The sequence below is a fragment of the Vombatus ursinus genome, unplaced genomic scaffold, assembly GCF_900497805.2.
Source record: "Vombatus ursinus unplaced genomic scaffold, bare-nosed wombat genome assembly UNPS02014798.1, whole genome shotgun sequence".
NCBI lineage: Eukaryota > Metazoa > Chordata > Mammalia > Diprotodontia > Vombatidae > Vombatus > Vombatus ursinus.
In genome coordinates this window covers 58,919,156-58,928,407 of record NW_020954576.1, presented here as the reverse complement: position 1 = coordinate 58,928,407, position 9,252 = coordinate 58,919,156, and the positions used below count along the sequence as shown (strand labels likewise).

Genomic DNA, 9,252 nt, shown 5'->3' with positions numbered 1-9,252 from the left:
AGAGTTCATGAGGAGGCAGCTTGGTGCTTCAGGGGATGGACCCGTAGGTCTAGAGTCAGGAAAACCTGAGTTCAAATCTGGTCTCGGACGCTTATTAGCCGTGTAAACCTAGACAAGTCACAACTTCTGTTTGCCTTAATGCACTGGTGAAGAAATGGCAAAAAAAAAAAAAACCCAAACCAGGAACAGTATGATTTACAGGGTCACAAAGAGTCAGCCAGGACTGAACAACAACAACAAAAGAGTTCATGAGTAAATAAGGCATTGAAATGATTACAAGAGAAAAAATGGACAATTTTGATTATATAAAATTTAAGAGGTTTTTGCACAAACAAAACTGATTCAGTTAAAATTAAAAGGGAAATGGGTAACTAAAGGAAAATCTTTGGATAATTTTTGTGATAAAAGAAAGTCTTATATCCAACATACATATTATACTCACTCAAGTTTATAAGACCAAGAGTGACTCCCCAGTAGATAAATGGTCAAAGAATATAAATAAGTGGTTCTGAAAGGAAGAAATCCAAGCTATCAATGACTACATTAAAAATGCTCCAAATCACTAATAATTAGGGAAATGCAAATTAAAACAACTCCAGAGTTCCATCTCACAGTCATCATATTGGAAAGATGATCCCAAAAAGGGAAATGACATCACCTGTAGCAGTGATACAAAAGAAGATAGAAGATCGGGTATATGTGGACTCCTGGACTTTGAACAAGAGGACTAAAGTGGAAAGCCAGGAATCCAAGAGGCCATGGACTACTGCTTCCTAGACAGTATTGGATGGCTAGATTTTGTTTTTGGTTTATACAGTGGTTATCACCAGATTCTGATGGTAGCACTTCACATGATGCCTGGCACATAGTAGGGGCTTAATATTTATTGACTGACTAAAAAAGAGAAAACAGCATTCATCCACTCAGCAAGCAGGCTTTTTCTAGTTTATACATATGCCTCAAGACATCTCAAGAACGGGGAAAGGGGGCGGGACAGTGATACCGGAGCTGGGGCAGACGAGAAGGGATGTCAGGGTATGTACCCGCCCCCGGTGCCGCCGCCTGTGCTGCTGCTGCCACCACCTCACCCTTGTCATGATCATCTCGGTGCTCTGCTTCACATGTGGCAAGATCATGGGAGGCCTACCTGGGCCTGCTGCAGTCGAAATACACCAAAGGGGATGCCCTGGGCCACTGGGCCTGAAGCACTACTGCTGCCTGCTGTGGGATGCTGCTGGACCACGTGGACCTGATAGAGAAGCTTCTGAACTCTGCACCCCTGGAGAACTGAGCCCCCATCCCCGAAGACCTTCTCAGACCTTCATCAGCTATCTGCCACGTGGAAGAGCCCCCATCAGCTGTCTGCCACAAGGCTTCCAGAGATGGCAATAAACTCACTATGGTGGGGGAGGGGGGAGAGACATCTCAAGAGCATGTAGTATTTTTCAACAGCTTATGGAGAAGGGCTGCTATACGTAGAAAACATAATTGCCTTTGGAAGGACCATAGATTAAAGCGAGGAAACAGGTATAAAAGTGTTAGGCCATTTAGAAGAAGCTAGTCTGATGCTGTCGATTGGCAAATGCCTGTTTTGCAGAGCCTCTTTCAAGTCTGAGGACCACATAGTTATTTCAGCAAGGAGTTGTTGTTGTTGTTTGCCCTTCATTCTGGAAGAGGACTATGACATCAGGGAGGTGATGCCATGATACGCAAGTGAATTGAATTTAAGTGAGGCAGGAGTAAGCACCAATTCAAAGAAGATCACCACACTCATCTGCTGGCCATGTTGAAAGCATCCAGAGGAATTAAGGACTTTTCTAGGATTGAGCACTTACCACCACAAATTTGTGAAGATCTGTGCTGCTCTCGCTAAGCCTCTCGATGGTCTCACTCAAGGATAGAGAATTAGAAAGAACCAAAAGCAGAAGGACAAAAAAAAAAAGTCAGCTTCACTTAAACCTGTAAAATTCAGTTGGAGGCCATTGTGATGGGAAATGTGAAGAAGCTTTTGGAGATCTGACCAATTGTCCCACATGTGCAGCAGTGTTGCCTTATGCAGACCTGAGCCAGTTCCTTCAGTTTGGTACCAAGAGAATGATGGTCATCAAAAACCTTTTGCATTTGTCAGTGGAGGACTTACTGCCAATCAGCCTCAATATCCCTACACAAACTGGAGTTACATACCTTATCTTAGAATCCTAGATTTAGAGATAAAAGGGAGACTTTAAGATTATCTAGTTTAATCCCATTTTACAAAGAAACTAAAGCCAAGAAGGGCTGTGACTTGCTTGAGGTTTCATAGTTCACAACAAAACTTCCCCAAGCAGCAGATCTATTCTTTCTCTGTTTTTCCTTTTTGTGCCAACCTAGCTTAAAAAAACAAAAACAAAAACAACCAAACCCTTTTTTTGTTAAGAACTAATGATCAGAAAAATCTCTTCCTCTGACCTAGGAGTGGGATGGTCCCCTGTCTTGTTTCCTTAGTGACAGTCTCTCAGTTATCCCAGAAGTATAAAATGACCATAAGAAGGCAAGCTCTATTTTACCATTATTTTTCAAAATAAAATACATAGTCTTCTTTGGAGAAGAAACATAATATGCAAAGAAAACAGAAGACAGAAATCTCTCTCTCTCTGTCTCTATCTCTCTCTGTCTCTGTCTCTGTCTGTCTGTCTGTCTGTCTCTTTCTCTCTCCTTTACATTAATATGCCACTTCGAAACCAGGTGTTTCCAAATTCACCCAGGTGGGGTCCTCAGGGACCTAATTTTCCTACTCCCACCATGGCTGCTCCCATTTTGCTTCAGGAAGAGTGTTTTGGGCTTTTGGCCCACTGAGATTACAGTGTAAATGATACCTACGCTGGTCAGTAGGACTAGGATGGGGTATCTATTTCCTCTTGACTGAATTTATAGTAGTGTATTATCTACCTAGCAAGGCCATCAGGACATCATTTATCATGTTTATAAATAGATTAAGCATCTGTGTAAGCCAGGCACTCTTCAGAGTGGAAAATGCAATCATAAAATAAGAAGGGAGAGAATTATTTGGATTTGTCTTTTTCAGGTACTTAGTTTACATAACATGAAAGTGCATTTTTAGATGCACTTTGGAGGGGGATTAGAAGTTTGGAGTTTCATGAGGTCAATTTCTCTGAGGAGTCAGTCAGCCAGCAATACTGAATGATAGTGTTTGAACCATTTGAGTAGACATTATATTGAAAAGGTTTAGGCACTAAAGAAAGAAAAGATTTGACTTCAACTTTAGGGGGACATGGAAAATTTGGGGGCAATCATAAGCACCCCTAAAAAGAAATTTCTTCTATGCTCCTGTCTTCCAGTGATGACTGCTGTGCTCCTTGGTAACATTCAACTTGGGCAATGGAGAGGGGGAAATGTCAAAATCTTAAGAGCCAAAATGTAAAACATTTTTGAAAAAAAAACGAATGCACAAATCCATTAAAACATTAAAGCATACGTATAGCATTTAAAGTACAACAAGGAGGCAGCTAGGTGGCGCAGTGGATAGAGCACTGGGCCTGGGGTCAGAAGGACCTGAATTCAAATCCAGCCTCAGACCAGACATTTAATACTTACTAGCCATGTGACCCCGGGCAAGTCACTTAACCCCAATTGCCTCACCAAAAAAAAATAAAATTAAGTACAACAAGGACTATTCTCCAATAAATAAGCAATCAAGAGAGAGAAATAGTTTTTTTTGAAGAATTATAAACTATCAACAACCATATTTTTAAATGCTCTAAATCACTAACATTAAGAAGAATAAACCAAAACAACTCTGAGGTTTCACCTTATATTTAGCAAATTGGCAACGATAATGATGATGAAAGTTTGAAATAATCAGTAATGGAGGGATTATGAGAAGACAGGCATCCTAATACAAGGTTAACAGAAGCTGTGAATTGGTACAGCTATTTCGGAAAGAAACTTGGAATTGTATGAGTAAAGGGACTAAATTGTTCATACCTTTTGACCCAGTAATTCCACTATGAGTATATAGCTTCCAAGGGGGTCAACAACAGACAGTAATGTCCCATAAATGCCTAAATGTTCATAGCAGCACTTTCTATGGTAGTAAAAAACTAGAAACAAAGTAATTGTCAATTAAATGGATGATGGCCCAATGAACTACGGCATTGGAATGTGATGGAATATTATTGTACAGCAAAAAATGATAAATATGAAGAATTCAGAGAAATAATGAAAGTCTTAGGTGTACTGTTACATAGTGAAGGAAGGAGAACCAGGAGAATACCATACACAATGACTATGACGTGACAGCAAGAGATAGCAATAAAACCTTTAAAAAAGGGAGATGGCCAATGGGGGCATGATTCTTGGAGCATGTACTGGTTTACTGTAACTGTTTCCTCTCTGCTTAAAAGAAAAACATTTTAATTGTCTGTGGGCACCAGAATTAAATGTATGTATGAAAGACTCCAGCATAGGAACTCACCCTCTCTCTCTTTCCAAATGGTAAGACAATAATTGCTGTAAGCCTCTGGGTGGGGAAAAAGCTAGTGTCACTGGCATACTCTCCATGGCCCAGGCTGACATGGGACCTTGAAAACATGGTACTGATTTTTCTTTTGTTCTTTTGTATTTCTTTCCTGTTCTTAAATAAATGAGATTTTGAAGATGGAATATACCAATCTATGATCTTATGAGCTTCAAAAGGTGAGAAGAGTCAACAGAGGTCCAAGAGCCAAACCCAGGAATGAGCTGACTTGAGAAGCAATGACAGCCCAGCAGTGTATTAACCCAGCAGCCCAAGACACCCACCACATCCTAGAAGCAAGAAAGTGATTCATTATTCAGCTAATCCATACCTAGAAATGAACTTGGTGATAGAAATGTTTTGCAATCACTACCTTAAAAGTTTTAATTTACTTTCCCCAAGGGAATAAGGGATGTGTAGATGGGAGAGGTCACTCTTGGTTTCAAAAGTGGTTTTATATTGGTTCTTGCTATATCTTTTCAGCATATGTATGCATGTATACATTTGTAAAAGCTAATTGATGTTAGTTATCAGTGATTTCAAGGAGATATTCACAGGTTAAATGGTACTGAGGCATTAATAACTGGTGATGATATTGAGAACACACTGGATGAGGGAAAGGGTGAAGGCTGGACAGTGAATCCCTCTTCCCAGATCCTCTGTTTAAAAAGGGCACCCAGAGCGTCCATTTCACTATTTCCCATGGTTACACTCCCCAGACTTCATCTTGTCCCTGTCCTGGGGCACTTACCCCTCCTTAGCTTTTTAGCTTCTTTTTTATGTGTTGTTTTACCCCCATTAGATTGTGAGCTGGTTGTGAGTAGGGACTGTCTATCTTTCTCTGCATCCCTAGGGCTTAGCACAGTGCATGATATATGAGACACAATAAATATTTATAAACTGGCTGAAAACAGCCCTAAGAAATCTACTGAGCATTATTGCCACCAATCTTATAGATGAGAAAATTGAGGCAAACAGGGTTAAGTGACTTTCCCAGGGTCACACAGCTAGTAAGTGCCTAAGGTCAGATTTGAACTCAGGAAAATGAGTCTTCCTGACTTCAGGCCTGGCACTCTATCCATTTTACCATCTAGCTACCTGGAGTCAGACAGACCTGAGTTCAACTCCTACCACAGACACTTACTAGCTGTGTGACCCTGGGAAAGTCACTTAACCTTTCTCAGTCTCAGTTTTCTCATCTGTATAATAGGTTAATAATAATAGCATCTACCTCATGGGATGTTTGTGATTATAAATGTTAGCTCTCATTATTATTATTATTGTTAAAGATGAAACAGACTCAGTTTGAAAGCAAGAATCTCATAACATCTAAATATGCTCATAAAATAGTATTTACTATCATTTGCATATACAAACATATACTATATGTAATGAGGTTATCTTCCTTCTACTCTGAGGGTCCTTATGCTACACTCGGGTTCAGGGTGGGAGGAAAGGAAATACATTCTGCTCATTCCCTTTTTTAAAATTCAGCTCCTAGTCTCAGTTCAGACAAATTGCCAGAAATCAAGCATACAATTGAAGGGTACCAACAAAACATAATTAACAAGGAAACACATAATAAAATGTCTTTGATAAACCATTGGAAAACAATACTGCTTTTCCCCCACACTCTTTTGCTAATGGACAAAAAGAACAAAGCATTTTGACTGGTTTGCTCCTTTGATCCTATCAAGTTTCCTTTTATATTCTTGTATTATACTTATTTTCAGAAATGCTAAATCACTTTAATAATCACCCTCTTCTCCTTGTTACTCTCTTCTCTCCAGGCTTTTGGGACACTATACTCCAAGTTCTCCTGCTACCTATCTGACCACTCCTCAATCTCTTTTCCTGAATTTTCATCCTGGTTATGCCTATCAACTATGGGTGTCCCACAGGACTGTGTCCTGAGCCCTCTTCTCTTATCCCTCTACATTGCTTTCCTTAGTAATCTCACCAGCTCAGGATTCATCTGTTTGCTGATGATTTTCAAATCTATTATCCAACCTAAACCTCTCAGCTGATCTCCAGTCTCACATCTCTAAATGTCTATAAATATCTCAAACTGGATGTCCTATACATATCTTAAATGTAACATCTACAAAACTGAACTCATTATCTTTCTCCCTAAATTATCCCTGCTTCCAAACTCCCCTACTACTGTCAAGGGCACCACCATCGTCCCAGTCCCCCAGGCTCTACAACCTAGGTGTCATTGTTGACTCCTCACTAACTCTTACTCCCCATATCCAAACTGTTGCTAAAGCCTGTTGATTTTACCTTTGCAATATTTCTCCTCTGACACCCTGGTGCAGACTCTCACACCTGGACTATTGTAATTGCCTATGGGCTTATTTGTCTGCTACAAGTCTCCCCTGACTCCAGTCCAACCTGAATTCAGCTGTCAATCATTTTCCTAAAGTGTAGCTCGACCACATCACATATTCTCTCTCTCTCTCTCTCTCTCTCTGCTCCCTAGCACTTATAGAATCAAACATAAAATCTTCTGTTATTTAAAGCCCTTCATAACTTAGTCCCTTACCTTTCCATTCTTCTAACATATTACCTACCACCATGTACCATCCAGTGACACTGGCCTTCTTTATGTTCCTCAAACAACATCACACCTATCAGATTGGCCAACAGGACAAAACAAGAAAATGATAGATGTTGGAGAAGATGTGGGAAAATTGGAACACTAATGCATTGTTGATGGAGTTGTGAACTGATCCAACCATTTTGGAGAGCAATTTGGAACTATGCCCAAAGGGCTATAAAAATGTGTATATCCTTTGACCCAGCAATAGTACGTCTTGGGCTATATTCCAAAGAGATCATACAAATGGGAAAGGACCCACATGTACAAAAATATTTATAGCAGCTCTTTTTGTGGTAGCAAAGAATTGGAAATTGAGAGGATGACCATCAGTTGGGGAATGACTGAACAAGTAGTGGTATATGAATGTAATGGAATACTATAGTGCTATAAGAAATTCTGAACAGGCTGACTTCAGAAAAACCTGGAAAAACTTTTATGCTCTGATGCTGAGTGAAATGAGCAGAACCAGGAGAACACTGTACACAATAACAGCCACGTTGTGCGATGGCTAATATTTATAGACTTAACCCTTCCCAGCAATACAAGGATCTAATACATCTCCAAAGGCCTCATGATGAAAAATGCTATCTACATCCGAAGAAAGAACTATAGAGTTTGAATGCAGATCAAAGCATACTATTTACTATTTTTTTTTCTTCTGTTGTGTTTTGTTTCCTCTTTCTGGTGCTTCCTCCTATTGATTCTAATTCCTACTTACAACATCACTAATGTGAAAATATGTTTAATAGGAATGTAAATGTATAGCCTGTATCAGAATGCACACCATCTTGGGGAGGGAGGTAGGGAGAGAGGGGGAGAAAAATTTTAAACTCAAAAGCATATGGAAGTGATTGTTGATAAATCCAAATAAATTAATAAAAAAAGAAATAAAAAAAGAAAAATTTAAAACTCAAAAGCTTATGGAAGTGATTGCTGATAATTCAAAATAAATTAATTTAAAAAAAAAGAAAAACAAAAAACAAGACACTCTCAACTCTGGGCATTTCCTCTGGCTGTCTCTTATGCATGGAATGCTCTTCCTCCTTAACTGTGCCTCCTAGCTTCCCCGGCTTCCTTCAGGTACCAGATAAATCCTACCTTCTTCAGGAAACCTGTCTGAATTCCTCTTCATTGTAGTGCCCTCTCTCTGTTGAAAGCTTCTTCTTTATCCTGTCCATAGCTCAATGACATATAGTTATTTGCCTGTCATCTTCCCTATCAGATCATGAGCTCCTCATAGGCTGAGATTATTTTATGCATTTTTCTGTATCCTCAGCACTTAGCATAGTACCTGGCATATAATAAACATTTAATAAATGTGTTGTTTAATTGAACTGGTTTTCATGCTAGCAGTTCTTGGGGGGAGGTTACTGAGAGGTGCTTGAGTGAACTGTCAAACCCCCATTGAGAAACTTCTTTTCTAAAGATACTAGAGGAATGGCTACTTTGTGCTGCTATTTCCTAACCCAGATGAGAGGAAGGGATGCTTTGAGTCACTGCCAGAAGGCTCTCTGGACAGCTCCTTGCCTCCTCAGCAGTCATTTGGATAGACAGGACCTACACAACAGAGGACTACCTTTCCTCTCCCTACTAACCCTCCTGTTTAAAATGTACTTGGGAAATATTTTTTAAAATAAATGAAAATAGAATAAAACATAAATACTGTTAATACGTGGTTTTCTGCAAGGATCCTTGTGTAGGGAAGGGTTAGTGGCCTGTTTCTATTTGAGTTTGACATCATGGGTCTAGATAATAAACAAAACAGCAAATCAAGCCTTGATTTGTAGCCTTTGTTGATTTCCAAGGTGTAAATGCTCACACTGAATATTTAACAATTGGCTCTTCCAAATTGGTCAGAGCTGGCACCAGCATACCCCTGCCTGGGTCACATTCAATTAAATTAATTCCAACTCAGACTTTTATTGAGTACTTCTAATGCACAAGTCACTAATGTTAAGTGTTGGGGGTAGGGGAGGTTATAAAGACACAACCGAAAATAGTTCCTGCCCTCAAGGAGCCCACATTCTACTAAGAAGATGCAATATATCCACAAATTAGAATTATATCCTCTAACTACTTTAAGGATCAGGGAAGGTTCCACAGAGGAAGTCAGCTAGTTAGTCAAAATAAACAT

At 39.6% G+C, this 9,252-nt stretch overlaps 1 pseudogene; it reads left to right on the top strand.

The window, feature by feature from the left end:
• The first annotated feature begins 1,095 nt into the window (after window positions 1–1,095).
• On the top strand, window positions 1,096–1,291 carry LOC114049452 (annotated as a pseudogene).
• The last annotated feature ends 7,961 nt before the right edge of the window (window positions 1,292–9,252 follow it).